The sequence below is a fragment of the Rousettus aegyptiacus genome, unplaced genomic scaffold (assembly GCF_014176215.1).
Source record: "Rousettus aegyptiacus isolate mRouAeg1 unplaced genomic scaffold, mRouAeg1.p scaffold_m13_p_9, whole genome shotgun sequence".
Lineage (NCBI taxonomy): Eukaryota > Metazoa > Chordata > Mammalia > Chiroptera > Pteropodidae > Rousettus > Rousettus aegyptiacus.
This window is the reverse complement of record NW_023416312.1, coordinates 92,845,414-92,863,633: the sequence shown is the minus strand read 5'-3', so window position 1 is coordinate 92,863,633 and position 18,220 is coordinate 92,845,414. Positions and strand designations below refer to the sequence as shown.

Here is an 18,220-nt window from a genome sequence, read left to right as displayed (position 1 = left end):
GCATGGGTGGTCATGACGTGTACATATTGAATTACACCTTGAACATAGCTTTACTTAACATCTGAGCATAGTTACTAAAAGATGACACGCTTTCTTACTTGATTATGTGTGTGTGTGTGTGTGTGTGTGTGTGTGTGTGTGTATGAGTGTATTCTTTGGTCCAGAATCTCATTTTTACTACAAAATAAGAAAGGTAAGGCAGATTTTAAGTACATAGAGCACTGCTATGACATCAATATCACTAAAGCACAAGTTTCCTAATATTAAACCAGCCATAGAACAGACAACAGAGTAAATCTATGGAGACTTTTTTTGAAAACAAATAGTGTAAATCTATAGTGTCTTTTTTTGAAGACAAATAGTAACAAGTCATAATAGAACAAATATTAATTCAGTCAAATCCATTATAGTACAATGAAGCAAACCTCTTCTATCTACCAACAGATATTAAATGGAAAGAAGCATAATTACTGTTTGCCTTTTTAAAGGATGTGTTTGTCATTAAAAATTATTGGGAGCTTTTTTTTGCATGGCATTCTACAAAGTGAATCACACAGATTGTTTCATGGAACCTAGCAACCTATTTCAGACAATAAAAAAAGATTAAAAACACAAAAGTGGAACCAAACCATCAAACCAAGACATGTAAAGAGTGAAAGAAATACAAAGAAAATAGCATCCAGCAGCATTTGAGAAAAGTGCACTGTTAGGTAGATATGGAACATGGGAGGAAGCTCTGTGACCAAAAGGGTCTGGAAGAGTTAAAGGTTGCTCTTCTCAAAGCAATCTGGGAAAACTCTGCAGAAACTGTGGGACTTCAAGGGTACTTAAAGTGCTAGGATAGCCAAAAGCATTTAATATATAAAAGCCTAGATAAGGGAGAAATAGAAATAGAGAATAAATAATGAAATGGAATATGTTGCAAATACAAAAAAAATTGTGCTTCATAATAGAACTGATTATTGTGAAAAAAATTTGCTGAATTAAGTTGTAATTTTAAAGTGTCTAAATAAACAGATAAATACAAATGAATATACAGTAATAAATTATGGCCTTAACTTTGCTATTTTACCTATAACATTTGATAATCTTCCCAACTGGTGTTGCCTTGATTACTGTCATAAGCTTGAAATAGATGATACAATAAAAGCATGGAGATTAAATAAAAAACTGTAAGCCAAAAATATATTTTTAAATTGCTGAAACATAAAGATTCCTCAACTACCATCTATGACATTTTTAATTGCATGCAAGATTGTATAATGTTGGCTGATTAAAAATTATTTAAAGAAAAGATGATTAAAGTGCTTTGAATTTACCACCAGAAACCTACAGTAATTTGCATGGAATTACAATGGGATTTATTTTAAGGGACAACATAAATCATTTAAAATTCTGATGCTGTTATCACCATAATTCACTGATAAGTATGAAAAGTTATCTAGGAAATAGTGGTTAAGCTTGCTTTGTGAGGTGCCTTCATTTCGTATGGAGCATGGAAGCTGTAATTATTCACCAGTTGGCAAAGGGAATAGGAGAAAAAGTCATTGCAGGCTACAAGCCACTGGCAAATAAATCCAAGTGAAGAGAAACCAGCCCTTGCTTATAGGTGCGAGTAGTGTAGGTGTGAAAACCTAAACTAGTTCCAACTTGTTTCTCTTTATTTCTCACTTCTCTTACTGAACCTTTATGTGGGTACTGAGACAGGTTTTCTAAAGAAAAGTCCCCAAGTATCTATCATCTACTCTCCCCAGATAAGGCTAAGTGTAAGGACTTCTGATCAGTTACCACTGAATAGGTCCACATATTATCTTACCTTTAACATTGTAACCTGGCTAACTACCTATAATTCCATTGTTTGGTCCAACTGACATGTGTTAAGCACATAAACTATGCCTGATGCCAGGATATACAACCTGTATGCTACTGGGTGGAATAAGAGGTGAATACAAACATAGATTAAGACAATAGTTCCATAAGAAGTCTACAATTTGATGGAGGGATGTTAGGTATGATTGACTCTAAAGGATAGTGAGGAACTTACATTGTTTTGAGGAAGCACAATTATAGGCTTTGTTGAGGGGATGGCATTTGGGATCCATATTGAAGTATTTTCCAGCAACTTTCATAGGCATAGATGGGACTAGGTAATGCTTCCAGGCAAAGGGAGCAATAGAGGCAAATACCTAGAGATGAAGCAAAAAAATCAGAGAAAGTGATCAGTTTTGGCCAAAGAGTAGTGAATGAAGATAAGAACTGTTAAGGTGTGGAACCTGCTTTTTGGAAATGGTAGGCAAGAACAGTGACATCTGTTGCATGCTTACATGCTAGGTATTTTTATATGTCAATGCGTTTCATTGGATATGACTAATTTGATACTGGATCTCTTCTTCAGCATTGCCCAAAAGGAATTTCTCAGCCAATTGAATCCTGCAAGAAATAGGCAACTTCCACTCTGCTACAGTTGCTCATTCTACTTTTGGGCATTCTAATCATTAGACCCTATCTTAATATGAATTCAAATATCCCTTTTTTCTATTATGCATTTACCGTGCATAGTTATACACTTTGTAAATGTATAAAAGTTTAATCTCTTTTCTTTAAGATATCCTTCTATTTAACTCAAGACAGCTAAGCTTCCAATTTTACAGATGAAACACCATCAGTCCCTTCAATGGTTTCTCATCTGACATGAAACATGATACTCAGACTAGAATACACTCCTCCAGATATGGCATTTCCAACAGAGAACAGAACAAATGATCTTTATTTATTGCAAACACTGCATTTTCATTAATGAAGCCTATTTTCGCATGCACTATTGACTCACATTGCTCTTCTACTCAGTTAAATCATACAAGGAACCCATGTATTACAGCTGTGGGTTATCCTAACAAGGTGTTAGGAACAAGATCTTGAAAAAACTACACTATCCACTAGGGTCACACAGCCTCCATGTGGCCTTGAGTAACTCACTTCATCATCTCTATAAATGGAGATAATAAAATTGCCTTCTTCATAGGGTTGTTATGAGGATTAGGTGAAATTTTACATACAAACCACCTAAAACAGTGCCTGACACAAAGCAAGTTCAAAGTTTATTAATAAATGAGAGGTGGAGAGAGAGAGAGAGAGAGAGATCAGGCCCATATATGAAAGTTCATTAACCTAGAATAGGTAAAAAAATTACAATTTACTTTAATACAAAATCAATCTTAAAATGATTTATCAATGTTCTTTTTTTTTTTCAGGAAAATCATTCATTCAGGGCAGAGGCCAGAAACAAAAAAGAGAGTAACACATCTTGAATTTGGAGACTTCCCAGGAGAGATGAAAGAAATGAAAGCAAGCAGGAAGCTACTTGCCTTAATCAAGCTCATAAAAGTAAATTTTACATGGCAAAGAAGGAAAAACCTAGAGATTAGGAAAATGATCCTGAAAGAGAGAGAAATTTCTTCAAACTCAAAATTATAACCAAATGTCCCAAGTAGGATGATGCTACAAGCCTGAATCTACTTTGAATCAGAGTCTAAGAAGTTAAGCCTAACTTCTAATGCCATATGTTATAGTTTTGCTGAAAAGATCCTGATTTCGGATTATATCTTAATATCAGATAGGATGGGGGACAATTTTTTTTAGAAAATGCAGATATCATTCTCATCTAGCAAGGAAGTAAGAAATTATAGACAAAGGACGATGACTGCAATAACCAAAAGATGCTTGAGATCTATATAACCACTATCATATTTTTTCCTAAAACTGTAATCTCAATTAAGGCAGGGACTAGGGTACTATTTAGTTCCACTGCTAAAATCCCAGTGCTTAGCATAGCTCCTGGCACGAAGTAAGGGTTCAAAAAATATTTGTTGGGAAAGTGTCAGTCGAGGTCCCCTGCCCATTTTTCAATTGGCTTGCTTTTTTATTGTTGAGTTTTTGAGTTATTTATATATGTTGGCTATTAATCCATTATCAGAGGTATTTGCAAATATCTTCTCCTATTCAGTTGGTTGCCTGTTTGTTTTGTTGATGGCTTCTTTTGCTGTGCAGAAGGAAGGAAAGTGGGAGAGGGGGTCGAGGAGGTAAAAAAAGGGTAAATGGAGTCAAATATATGGCAATGGAAGGAGACTTGGCATTGGGTGGTGAACACAGTGCAATAAATATATATGTGAAATATTATTGAATTGTACACTTGAAACCTATACAATTTTGTTAAACAACATCACCCCAATAAATTTTAAAAATTTAAAAAATGATTTGTTAAATGAATGAAGCAATTTTATTTGTTTACTGCAATCTTTTTTCTCAGAGTGATGAATAAGAAAACACTTTAAGAAGAACATTCAGGGAGGGGCAAAAAGAGAAACTGTTAAATCCACTCTGCAGCCAGTCTTATAGTGAAGAAAACCTCTAAGGGCTATAGTTTATGACAGAAATAACAAAGATGAGAGAAACATAAAGTAATGTGTGAAGCATGTATAAAGGAAAAAAGAGGAAGATTTATAGAGCTTTTCTGAGCCAAAGGTATTTAACTTGTGGAAGGTCAGTGTAATTCCCTTAACTGATCCATTATTGAATTGTCAAATATACCTGTTGTCCTGTAATCAACTCGATGTAGCCTTACTTTTTTACTGTCACAAAAAAACAGGCAAATGCAATTTTGGAAATCACTACAGTTACTTTAAATTTTAGTCAAAAAAGTCTAACCAAAAATCTGCCAAGTTATCCACATTTTCCACTAGGCTGCCCAGGACAATGTGTGCTACTGCCTACTGGTCTTTTCACTATGCCATTCTTCAGGATACAGCCCATGTCACCTCCTATGGGCATAACAGTCCAAGACATCTGGAAGGTTGGTATCAAAACAGTTGTAATTTAATAAACTAGGATGTTGTTGAACAATATGCCAATGAAAGTCACCTGCCACCTATAGTTTTCCCATCTCAGAAAATTAATCCTGATTACCAAGGATGGTTTTGTTTGTTTGTTACACAATATAAGTAGAAAGGATTATGCTTGAATGCCAGTTTATTTATTTTTTCATAGCATATATACATAGTTTGTCTTTAACATTTTTTTATTTCCCCCTCCTCCCTCCCTTCTGGTAATCACTAGTCCATTGTCCATGTCCATGAGACTCCATTTTTCGTCCTATTTGTTTGTTGCTTTTAGGTTTATATCCCACATATAAGTGATATCACGTGATTGCCAACCTTTTCTGTTTGTCTTATTTCGCTTAGCATGATTATCTTGAGGTCCATCCATGTTGTCACAAATGGCAGTATTTCATTTCTTCTTATGGCTGACTAATATTCCATTGTATATATGTACCACAGCTTCTTTAGTCAATCATCTATTGTAGGACACTTCAGTTGCTTCCATGTCCTAGCCACTGTGAATAATGCTGCTATGAACATTGGTGTGCAAATATCTTTTTAGATATGAGTTTTCAAGTCTTTGGAGTAAATACCCAGTAGAGGGATTGCTGGATTATATGATAAATCAATTCTTAGTTTTCTAGGAACCTCCATACTACTTTCCATAGCAGCCAAACCAATTTGCAATCCCACCAGCAGCGTATGAGGGTTCCTATACTTGTACTCTTAAAGAAGGCTTCTGGTCAACAGCATAGGAAATACCATTCTCCAGTTTATAATCTGAAGAATAGTCAGAATTGTGTTGATCGATTGGCCAGTTATGTCTTGCAAACCCAAAGACCTATAGCATAGTTTGAATATCTCTAAATTAGCACTAACATTTACACTTGAAATTACGTATATTGAAAAGAGCTTCTATTTTGTCGACAAATGTTTATAAAATGTTGTAGAATTTTATAGAAGAGAAATTTCTAAAGGGGGCTTGTCTTGCTGTAAAAGAATTTAAATTTGATAAACTTATTGGAAACTATAAAGAGATAACTTCATATATTATTTCCATAGTAACAAAGGACTGGGAAGGCCTGGTGATTAAGTTGATTTTAGTTCAAAAGGTAAATATTTTGGGTTCTCTTTTTCATCTCATTATTAAATATTATTTTAAAAGGTATTTCCAATTCATTAGAGATTCTGCTTTTATCGTTTTTCTAACACTAATGGCAAGAACAGATTGTCCTAGAAGGGAAGATAAAGGAGAAGCAAATGACATTTTAGCATAGCCATGCATATGGTTTATAAATTACACATAACTCTTAAGTAGCTTTTTCCTCATTCAAATCATTATCCACTTCAAGCAAGTCCTTACTTAATATCATCAATAGGTCTTGGAAATTGCAACTTTAAGCAAAATGACATCTAATGAAACCAATTTTATCACAGACTAATTGATATAAACAAGAGTTAAGTTCCTACGCATATTTTTGGTCACGAAACCAAACCCCAAACACTTTTAATATCAAACATTGAAATAAATGTGAGCTATACATACTTTTAATAAAAACAAGTCAGATCGTGATTTTCCAACCTGCTTATTGCAATTCAGGATTGTGGGTGGCTAAAACCTCTCCTAGTAGCTCAGGGAGCAAGACAGGAAACCATCCTGGACAGGACACCTTTCCATCTCAGGGGGCATCACAAACACACTCACTCATTTTGGGAAAATTTGGACACACCAATTCACCTCACATGTACATCTTTGAGATATGGGAGGAAACCCATACAACAATGGGAAGAATGTGCAAACTCCATAAAGACAGTGGCCCCAGCCAAGAATCAATTTTATTTTTCTCATCAACATTATAACATTGAATAAAATGGCATTTGTTATTTGAAGATCTGCTATACCTTTTTTCTAACCAAGCATTTTCCCTTCTTTCTCAATGAGTGTTAGTTCTGTATTACATACATTTGCACTCAGAGCTTGTCAAGTCAAAGGCAAGTTTAATCGTCATGGGTTCCTAGAGAGCCGCATCTCATCTTATACCACATAGACATAAACTCCCTAACATTAAAACAAACCAATACCACTCCTTCCTCCCAAACCCCATCCCAGTTGTTGAGTTGGTAGCTGCACATTGGAAGAGTCAAAATGTATATTGAAAAGAAATTGACAGGATTCACTCTATCTGTCCTAGAAATAGAAAACTAACTTTCCTTTCAGATTTCAAGAACTCTATCAATTCAAGAACATATAAAGTTTAGTTAAAATAGTCAGGCTATTTTAATCTGCTCAACCATAAAGTGCAGTTCAATTTAAATATTACACATCAGGCTTTGAAATACAAGGTGAAAGGCACTGCCTCTGTCCTCCATGATGTCTGACGTTAGTGATAAAACAGATGAGACTATGGTATAATAAACAATATTTTAATGTAATGAATGGAAATGCCCTTGAACCACTGAATGCTCATTTTTAAACTTTACCAAATTTCTTATTTTTATTAAACATTGTGAAATACTATAGTTCAAGGCAATAATGATGGGCTTCCATGGCACATATTCAAAGAAATTAAGAAAATCAGAACATTGCCTTCCATCAAAAGGCAAGGTCAACAACTTGTATGTCCTTCTGGAGATGACACAGTCCAAAACTTTGGTATTCCTCCAGAATACAGAGTCAAAATTTACCATGTGCCAGGCATATTTAGAAAGGACATTAACAGGAGATGTTCTATAAAATAAGAAATTAAATCATTTGAAAGGGCCAGAAATTGAAATAATCAATATAACCAAAAGAAATAAATAAAAGAAGACACAAAACAGTAGGAATCTCTTTAAATTTGATGCCCAAATCATGAAAGCTTCAAGAGGGGTGACATAAAAAGGAAGAGAATCATGTTGTTTTCAGGATGTGAGCACTATGTAGGTGTGTTAGGGACTTGGCTCCTTTAGTGAAACTGAGAATGAAATATAATAACAACTATCATCTCTTCTTAATATATATACAAGGGTATCTAGTGATCAAGAAACAACAACTGTTTATTCTCAGGAAATAAGAGCTGCTGGCAATGATATCCTAAATATAAGCAGGTCTAGTTTTACATTATTATTTTTTTTAACTGATAGACACAATATATAAATGGGTCATTTGAAAAATATTTTGAGAGAAAGATCTTACAGAGATTATTTCACCAAGACTGAAAAGTGGGATCCTTTACATTTTTTGACTATTTGAGTAGGTCAAAACAGATTGTAGATTTACTTCTTAGGGCTGTTCGGCCTTGGGATTCCTACCTCAGTCTGACAGTGATGCCTTCTAAATGTTGTTTATGGATATCAAGAGACTTTACACCTTTTTCCTTGTTGTCTTTTTCTTTTTGGTTTGCTCTGATTCTTTTTTCTAACATAACATTTAATTTGTGCTTTTGCTCACTCCACCACCCATAAAAAATTCTTGAGGGAATGTTGTATGTGAATTTGAACAGAGATTTCATTAGAACTTTGGTAGTCAGGGTGTGCCATTACTCTTCTCAGTTCCCCTGCTTTATGACATAAACAACACCCCCACCCTCACATGCCCCCTCTTCCAAAAAGGAAGAAATATAGAAGGAAAGTCAGAAAAGCAGCCATCACAAAACATTTGGTGTTTGGCATCCTACACTGAAATCCTTTTTTGCTATTCAACCTACTTGATGTTTATTTTTTTTTTCTTTATGAAATTATTTGGGAAGAAAGAAAAACACATTTTCCCTGCTGTTGCTGTTGTATTATTATTTGACTGATTTTTAGTTCATTAGTCATTCATCTGGATTGGTGCCTGTATATTTCCCCAAAGGTTTAATATGGAAAATTATTTATTTGGCCATATTGAATCTTAGCTCAAAATTATCTTTTTCCATATCTAAGAAACATCACAGTTATTCTCTTATTGATGCTCACAACACTCTTGCAGATTGTTACAAAAGACATCATAACACAGTTTATGATATAAGAAATAGACTAAAGCTAACTTGATTCAGTTACGTTAGGTGATAAGTTAAGAGCTAAAAAAGAACAAAAATAAACAATAAAAAATATTGGGTCTCCTTGCTCTCAGTTCGATGAACTAAAATGTTCCTTTATGACTGTATAAGACAGATAACTGTAATATAGTCATCATTGGTGAAGAGAGAAATGTTGGGGGATGCTGAAAGTAACTGTAAACTGGAACCAACTGCTACTGCCAGGTGAAGGGCAGTTGCTGGGGCACTGCTGACAGGAACAGCAAGTAATCAGGAAGGATCAGATCCCTTCTGCTTCAAACTGGCAGTCTCCTTCTAGTTCCTCCGTTGGCGAAATTTAACAGAAAGCCAGTTAGCAAAAGAGAAATGTGCTTTGCAGAGACCCAGAGCCAGGATCACAGAGCAGTGTATAGAAGCCTACATTTAGGCCTGAGAGCCCAATTCTTTGGTTACTTAGTATCCATATCTATCCTTCTACATGTATTTAATTTCCATATAACAAAACTCTATTATGTTTTCTATCCTTGTTCCAAATAAAGATGGTTCTCCCTTTTCCCCAAAGTCCCAACAGTCATGATGTCCATCTCTAGCTGATATTAAATGCTCTTTTAAGTCCATCTAAACATTATATAATCTAAATACTAGCTTGCAAAATTAAATGCTAGCAACAATCCTTATATAAAACAACAAGGGGGCAAGAAGAAGGAGGAAAAAAATTATGTGTGTGGAACTTTATAAATATATGCTATATATACAACATATATAGAAATTTTACATTTATTATAAAATGTATTTATTTTTTTTCCTTACAAAATTGTTTGGGAAGAAAAAATCATTTTCCCTTCTGTTGCTGTTGTATTATTATTTGATGATTTTTAATTTATTAGTCATTCATCTGGATTGATGCCTGTATATTTTCACAAAAGTTTAATATAAAAATTATTTCTTTGGCCATATTGAATTTAACTCAAAATTATCTTTTTCCATATCTAAGAAACTTCACAGTTATTTTCTTATTAATGCTCACAACACTCTTGCAGATTGTTAAAAATATAACAGTTTATAAGAAATAGACTAAAGCTAACAAGCTATCTTTATATATATATATGTATATATATGTGTGTGTGTATATATATATGTGTGTGTGTATATATATATATATAAAATAGTTACTATTCAATGTTTGTTCGTGAGTGTAGATATACACTTAATAAACAAGGTAGGAAATAGGCATAAATGGTGCTGGGAAACTGAAAAGCCACCTGCAAAAGAATGAAACTAGACTGTTGTCTATCACCACACACCAAAATTAACTCAAAATGAAATAAAAACCTGAATATAAGACTGTTGAAACAACAAATTACATAGAAGAAAACATAGGAACTAAACTCAAGGACCTTAGACTTAAAGACAATTTTATGAATTTGACCTCAAAGGCAAGGGAAGTAAAAGCGAAGATAAATGAATGGGACTACATCAAACTAAAAAGCTTCTGCACACCAAAAGAAACCATCAACAAGGTAAAGAGACAACCATCTGAATGGGAAAATATATTTTCAAGCAACGTCTCCAATAAGGGCCTAATATCCAAAATATACAAAGAACTCATACAAGTCAATAACAACAACAAAAAACAAATGATCCAAGCAAAAAATGGGCAGAGGACCTGAATAGATACTTCTCCCAAGAAGACATACAAATGGCCAACAAACATATGAAAAGACTCTCAACATAACTAGCTATTAGGGAAATGCAAATCAAAGCCGCAATGAGATACCATCTCGAACCTGTTGGAATAGCTATAATCAACAGGACAAGTAATAACAAATGTTGGAGAGGATGTGGAAAAACAGAAACCCTCATTCACTGCTGGTGGGACTGCAAATTGGTACAGCCACTATAGAAAGCGGTATGGAGGTTCCTCAAAAAACTAAAAATTGATCTACCATATGACTCAGCAATCCCTCTTCTAGGTATTTACCCCTCAAAAACCTGAAAACATTTATCTGCAAAAATATATGCACCCCGGTGTTCATAGCAGCTTTATTCACAGTGGCCAGGACATGGAAGCAACCAAAGTGTGCTATGGTAGACGACTGGCTAAAGAAGTTATGGTACATATATACAATGGAATATTAGTCAGCTATAAGAAGAGAAGAAATACTGCCATTTGTGACAACATGGACACACCTTGAGATAATCACGCTAAGCGAAATAAGCCAAACGGAAAAGGTTGACAATCACGTGATATCACTTATACGTGGGATATAAACCTAAAAACAACAAAAGAACAGGACAAACAAACGGAGTCTCATGGACATGGACAATGGACTAGTGGTTACCAGAAGGGAGGGGGAGGGGAAAATAAAATAAATAAAATGTTAAAAAATTATGTATATATTTAGTATAAAAAATAATCAAAAAACTGGCATTAAAAAAAGAGTACATGGAGAAGTAAGAATGGAAGATCAGGCTTCCAAGACCATGGCTCCCTCACAAGGATGCCTTGTCATTTGTCATATAGGACATATTCTCAAGGAGAAGTCAGAGTGGCTATGAATGAGACTCTTCTCCCTTCAAGGCTCTGGAAACTCACATTGCTTAAATCACAGACAGAGAAATGAGAGGATTTATCATTACATGGTCTATTTGTAATTTTTTATCATTGTCATGAGTACTTGGATCCTATAGTTTGGATTTCTAGCTATTTTTTCATTCATAAAAATAATAGAAATGAAATTTTATAGAATAGCTTCAGCTATGAGAAACAAAATGCCCAACAGCTTTTACTCTGTGAAGAATACATTGGTTGGAGGTCATACCTTAAACATTTTTGCATTAAATATTTGTACTATAGGAAAATACAAATAGAACCCAGATAATATAAGTTAGAGTTCAACAGTTCCAATAATGAGTATTCTAAGAAAAGTCAATTGACAGTAGCTCAGATACATGCTTATAGACGCTATATCTGTCTGAAGAGTTGTTGGATGATTGAGATTGAGTTAATTTAAACATAATTTATCATGCAAATGTGATCTTAGACATAATTGCATCACATCTTGTCAGATCTGCCTTTCTTCTCTCTAAAAACAACATATGCCACTCTTATGACAAAATAACTTTATAGATAGGAGAAAGCTAGTGCTTTAAGTCATTAAGTTTCAAAAAAATACCTGTTTTCTATAGTTAAAATAGAATTAGTGTTCCTAAGTCCTTGAACTATTTTTGCACGTTACAAATAATGCTGCAAATAACATTATACAAGTAACTGCTATATATACTTTGGTTCCTTTACCTCCTTTTCTTTCTCCCTTTATGTTTCTTTTCCCAAGAAGATATTCAATGGTACACTTCAGGAAAAAAATATTTTTAATATTCTCTCCAGGGCCATTATGAGGAACTTTGTTTAAATGATATTTCCCACTCCTTGTGGTTCTGAAGAACAGAAGCGAGAAAGATTTTTTTAAAAATGATGGTGTTTGTAATGCTCAGCCCTACAGAGGTTGTTGTTGAAATTAATGTTTAAAAAACTAATAATTGATGAAAATACAAAAGTAACTAAAGGATACTAATAAGTATAAGCACCCATGAATTTATTTTAACATAATAGTTTCTAGTTTTTGAAATAATTAAAAATTAAATAAAACCAACGAATAATCCCGTCACTCTCTTGTTCTCATCATCCTTAGAATAGACTCGGGTAGGAAGTGAATAACATAGTCTGCATACTCTGCATTTTGTCATTGTAGTTTATTCTACTTATGAATAGGACATAATTCTCTGTGCCAGCAAGGCACCATTCTAGGTGTTTTATAAACATTATCTTAGTTAATCTTCATAAAACTCAGGGAGATCGAGTTTGTCATACCCATTTTATGGAGGAAGCAGTTAACTGACCTAAATCATAGAACTATTAAATAGTGAAACAAGAATTTCACTTCAAATTTATCTGGTTTCAGATTTCACATTCTTTAAAATCTTAATTGGTCAAACATGCTCCTTTCACATTTACAGAACAGTAAAGATTTCAAAAATTCTGTAATTAATTTCTAAACGATTCACTGGAGCATCTACCCTCAGTGAGTGCCCCATCATTGGGTATATTCAAGCACTGAGTGCTCATCTGATGAAGATTTCAGCTTGACCGGGAGTGGTTAAACCATAAAATTATAAGGTCCCTTTAAACCTGGGAACTCTATGAATAAAAAGAATACAATGCACATAACAGATACAGCAGATACAGCAGGGATTCTCTTCAATGACAATTTTTCCTATATCATGATCCCCTGGCATTAGACTAAGGACCCACTTTCACATGAAGACCTTATGTGGGTAGACATTACTCATTTTGAGTCAGATTGGGGAAATAAAAGCTCCAATTTGGAACTGAAAAAGAAGGTAGTCAATCACAGATTCATGACACTGGCTTACACATATGTTCTGCTTTCCTCTGACTCACTGTTTGAGCCTCAGAAAGGGACACATTTTCTTTTCGATATAATAATTGCGATATAGTCACACCATAACTCATATCTTTATATTATGCCTTTTCTTTTTTTAAAAAATAACTAATTAATTTTTAAGGTGACATTGGTTAACGAAATCTAGTAAGTTTCAGCTGTACATTTTAACAGTAAGTATATATATATTTACATTGTGCATTCACTTCCCATAGTTAGATTTCTTTCTGTCACCACATATTATGCATTTTCTGCCTTGTTTTATGCCCCTGATTTTGCCCTGCATTTTGATTTGTCCAAAAATGTCTAAAACAAAAGAGGAGGGGATGGACACAAGATCAAGTTTGAAGGAAAATTTTAAGTTTAAATTTCCAGGGAAAAATAATACTCTAATAAAAGCATAAAAGTATTGGGGAGAAAAAGACCCCCAATATTTTTTGAAAAATAAAAACATGTTTTGCTGGCTGGGGACAGCACTCTGGTTCCTCAGATAGAATTGAGCATGGTAAAAATGGAAGGATTCTCATCAACTCTCTGTCTTCCTGACAAAGTTCTGGCTGGTGTTATAGAATTTGTCCAGCCCATGGGAGTAGTTCTCACAATAGACTGCTTGGCTATTAACTCCTTATTTTTTTTTTAATTTAATGATCTTTATTATCTTTGAGTTGTCTGAGGGCAGTTGTGCTTATTTCTGGGCCCTTATCTTTGACAGTCAGTGAGAAAGACGAGATTTCTTCAAGTTAGAGAATATCTGAAAGAAAATGAGTAAACAGAACAGACGCGATTTTATCCACATCTGTGGCTTAGAAAAATGATATTCTAAAGAATACAAGTGGTACTAGCGAGCCATATGAACAAGTACTTATTGGAAGCCAAAATTACAAAGATCCCTCAAAACAACATATTATTTACTAATCCTCCAGAAATAATTTGTTAATGGAGTACCCTGTGAAAAATCAGCCAATGCCTAGAGTACTCAGACCTTCATACATTAGCATCTGAAAGCTTAGGTTCTGAAAAACAAAACAAAACAAACAAACAAAAAAAAACCACATTGCCAGATGTAATATAAAGAGTTAGCCTGGGGGAAATGGAAGGTCCTGTTAGTAGATACAACGTAATCAATCACCTAATCTCACTTCTTCCAATTTACTTAGTGTCCTATTGGAAAACAGTTCTTTTGTCTTTAACTCTGGGGTAAGCGTAGGAATGAACACTACTGCTTTACATGGCTCCATTTGGCAGTAGCAAAAGCAACTGTCTTTAACAAGGGACAACTGAAACATCATCAGAGGTTCAGAAACAACTCAGGTATAAAAGCTGAAGGAGCAGGATGGATGAAACCAGTCCACTATTGGTGAAGAGTAAAATTAGCTATTTAAGAGACCCTGTCATGCACAGTTGATGTGAACTGTTTTTCATGTCCTTTATTGATTTATTCTAGTGTTGAATATTAATACCTTAACACTTGCAAATATTTATGTTCCAACTGTTTATCTTTGGGGGATCAATCTGTTATGCTTTCAAAATTAATAGTGTCTTGATTCTTCTGTGGACAAGGCAGTGCACAGTTTCAGAACAGCCTCAAAGACCTAAGGTCAGATCTTGACTGTCACTTACTCACTGTGTGACCTTGGCTAAGTCACTTAACTTCTTTTTTTTTAAAGAAGAATAATTTCTCCCTTGTAGTATTGTTCAGAGAACTAAATGAAATAATGTTCAGAGGCAACATGGCTAAGAAGAAGAGTCACTCTATGGATAATCCATTGGTATGGGTTAGATTATGATCTGAAAGCTAACTTTCAGCTCCTAAATTCCATAAAATTTGCAAAAATGAGCAATTAGCACAAGGTTTCTCAAAGTGCATATGATTAAAAAAAAAGGGTTACACTGTCAAATCACTTTGAGAAATGGTACATGCCCTATCCCTTTCTCCTTGTAAGTCTGAATTCATTTTTACTATAATTGAATTTGTTTAGAATTTCCCAAGTTAAAAAAAATCAATTAAAAAAAAACATTGTTTAGCTTTATGGAACCAGGGTCTTGTAAACTTATTTGATCATAGAAATATCTCTTTTGGAAGATATATTAACAACCTAAGAACTTTCTTGTATTTCACTTAGAGATATGCCAAGTTCATAATTATTTTAAATGCCAGAGCATATATGAATTTTTGAAATTAAGACACACTGAATGATCTGTGATATCCATGTACCAAAATTAAGGCTAATCTGATTTTAAACAACATCAAGATTGAGCAGAATAAATGAGGATTACAATGAAAATGAAAGACCACTGACTAGGGCCAAGTTTTGTTGACATTATAATCATTTTTTGTAAGAAGTGTTTGATTGCCTAAAACTGCCTTTGGAATTAAGGATATTCAGGAGCTTGGTGAAATTCCTGGTGCAGTTGTTTATTTGCCCTGAAGGAGGGAGACACTTTATATCAGCGTTGTACTATGATTCCAGCTCTGCTCCTTACAAAGCTAAGATTAAGTACAGTGGGACTTGTAGAAAAACTATAAGGCCATCACAATTCCATCTCACAGTATTTGCATTCACATATTTTAGGAAGAACAACGACTTTGTTTTTCTTTCAGTTGCCATAAATAGTGCTGGAGTTTTCCTAACACCTTTATTTATTTTTATATTTACTTCCTTTTTTTAAGCTAGCAATTTCCCTTAGTTTACCATTGTTTGTACAGACAGCACATGTAGCTCAAAGAGATAGAAAAGAGACTGCAGGACTAAAGGATTGAGTTTTTTAATTGCTTTGAAAGCAAAACAAGCAGAAGGCATGGAAACTTACTTCTATGTTATTTTTATGAGTATTCACCTTATCATTTTTAAGCAGAAAAATATTTTATATTAAAGCATTCATTTTAATGAGTTGGATATTAATCAACAAGTTCTTAGCACTATTATTAGTGGTGATTTACTGATGTTCTAGCTGTACTTGTTTCCAGATTTCTGTCTTTATACCCATATGAAAAAGAACATTCTACAGTTTATTGCAGTCAAAACAGTCAACTTCAGAACAGTTTCTAAAGTTGAATAAAGATAAGAAGTTAAATCATCTGATATTTACTGTCCAAATCTGGCCTTTTCAGCTATCATAGTACTTGGAATGTGTATTATCATTTCAGGTAAAATTTTTTTGCTCATCCTATTGAATCTTGTTAACATTTATAGTAAAGGACAAATAATTCACCTATCCTGATAAAATATATTGTAGCTCCCTGAAACCTTTACATTTAGAATACATGCCAACTTGTTTTGGTATCTATTACCACTTTCAAATTGCATTGTACAATATAATGCAAATGTGAGTTCTTAATTAGCAGGATCTGTTTTGTTCAAATGTACAACAGTAGAGGGATTTTTCAACATACTGCAGTTGTTAGCTATGGAGGAAACAAATTTCACCTTACTAAGAGTAGCTGCACAAATACATATGTTATGGGCAGATTCTTTAATGTTTCCTTAAGCAATATTATTTTATAATGAATTTCACATTGAATATAGCAAATCTTACCATTACTGCCCACTCGATTTTTGCCTCTAGGTTGGTTTTAAAAGAGAAGATGAATTTTTTTAAGGGCAACGAGGAGTGAGGGTAGAGAAAGAGTTCTTTATCAAAGATGCAATATTTACCAAGGTCATAAAGAAATATGCCTATATACACATATCTATTTAAATATTCATTTAAATATTGAATGTGCATCTCTGTACACATGCTGTGTCCAGCAAACATTTGCATGAATATAACCTAAAGGCAGCCCCATGAAATGACAAAATGAAAAATTTTAAGCTCATATGAATAGACACTACAGATAATATAGAAGGTAGGACAGTATCCACAAATAATGTAATAAATTCTTTGCTCATTGGATTTTTTGCCTAGACTTGAGGCCTTTAAACATCAACCAATTATGGTAAATGTTTAACTGTAGGAGTTCAGGCAGACAGCCAAATTCTGGTTTCAAAGCAATTGCTAGTTTTAGCTTAAAGAGTTTTTTTCATTTTTAAGTAAAAACATTTCTGGGTACTGGCTATACTCTATTGTAGTTAGAGCTACTGGAATTTGAATAAGTGGATTAGGTAGAGCATAGAAATGGGCCTGTAGTATTACCTGAAATGTGGCTACTAGGAGTCCTAGGACAATATTTCCCCTCGTATAACTTAGCTCTATTTACTTAAAGCCAGTTTATTCCTACAGATACAAAGTAAAGAGAAAGAGTTGTTTTTCTTAGCCAAGCACTTACAAAAACAGCAGGGTTGGGGGGAGGGGAGCGAAACGACCGTTTTAGCCTTCTCATGTTAGGAAGGCCAGGTATTTGAAATACAAGACGCAAGAGCCAAACTCCCCCACCCCATAGGTACATTTGCTTTCTTATCCAGTTTAGGAACTAAATTACCAATCTACACAAAACTGGTTCGAACTTTAGCTTCCTCAGGATATTCCTACCCTCTTGTGGAAGCACTAAGAAATGGGTAGAAAAAGGGGCCTCGACAATCCTTACGCGGGATTTGCAGCCTTTGGATGGATACTTGAGATGCAACTGCTAAAGCCTCTTTGGTACAGACATGACAATGAGGGGGCTACTGAATGAAGTGACTTTTCTTAGTCCATTTTGTCTTCTTTGCCGTCTCCCCACGGTATCCCGCGGGTCCCTTCACAAACCCTTCCGCCTATCTCCAAAGCTTTAAACCTTGTCCCTCTTCCCTAAAGTCTCCCATTCACCACCACTCTCGCCAACCAAAGTCCCCTCCCGGTCACCACCAAAGCCCGGAGAAGTGGAACGCACACAATGCCTCCCTTATAGGGCTTGAGCTAGGGACTGGGCATGCTCAGTAGCCAAAGCAGATATATATTTTTTTTG

At 34.4% G+C, this 18,220-nt stretch overlaps 1 long non-coding RNA gene across 1 annotated transcript in view; it reads right to left on the bottom strand.

The window, feature by feature from the left end:
* The window catches only part of LOC107501758, a 92,442-nt gene that overhangs the window by 73,897 nt on the left and 325 nt on the right, over positions 1-18,220 (bottom strand). The window contains exon 2 of the long non-coding RNA XR_001594861.1: positions 2,045-2,186. This is a non-coding gene — a long non-coding RNA (uncharacterized LOC107501758). The remainder of the gene's footprint in view (positions 1-2,044; positions 2,187-18,220) is intronic.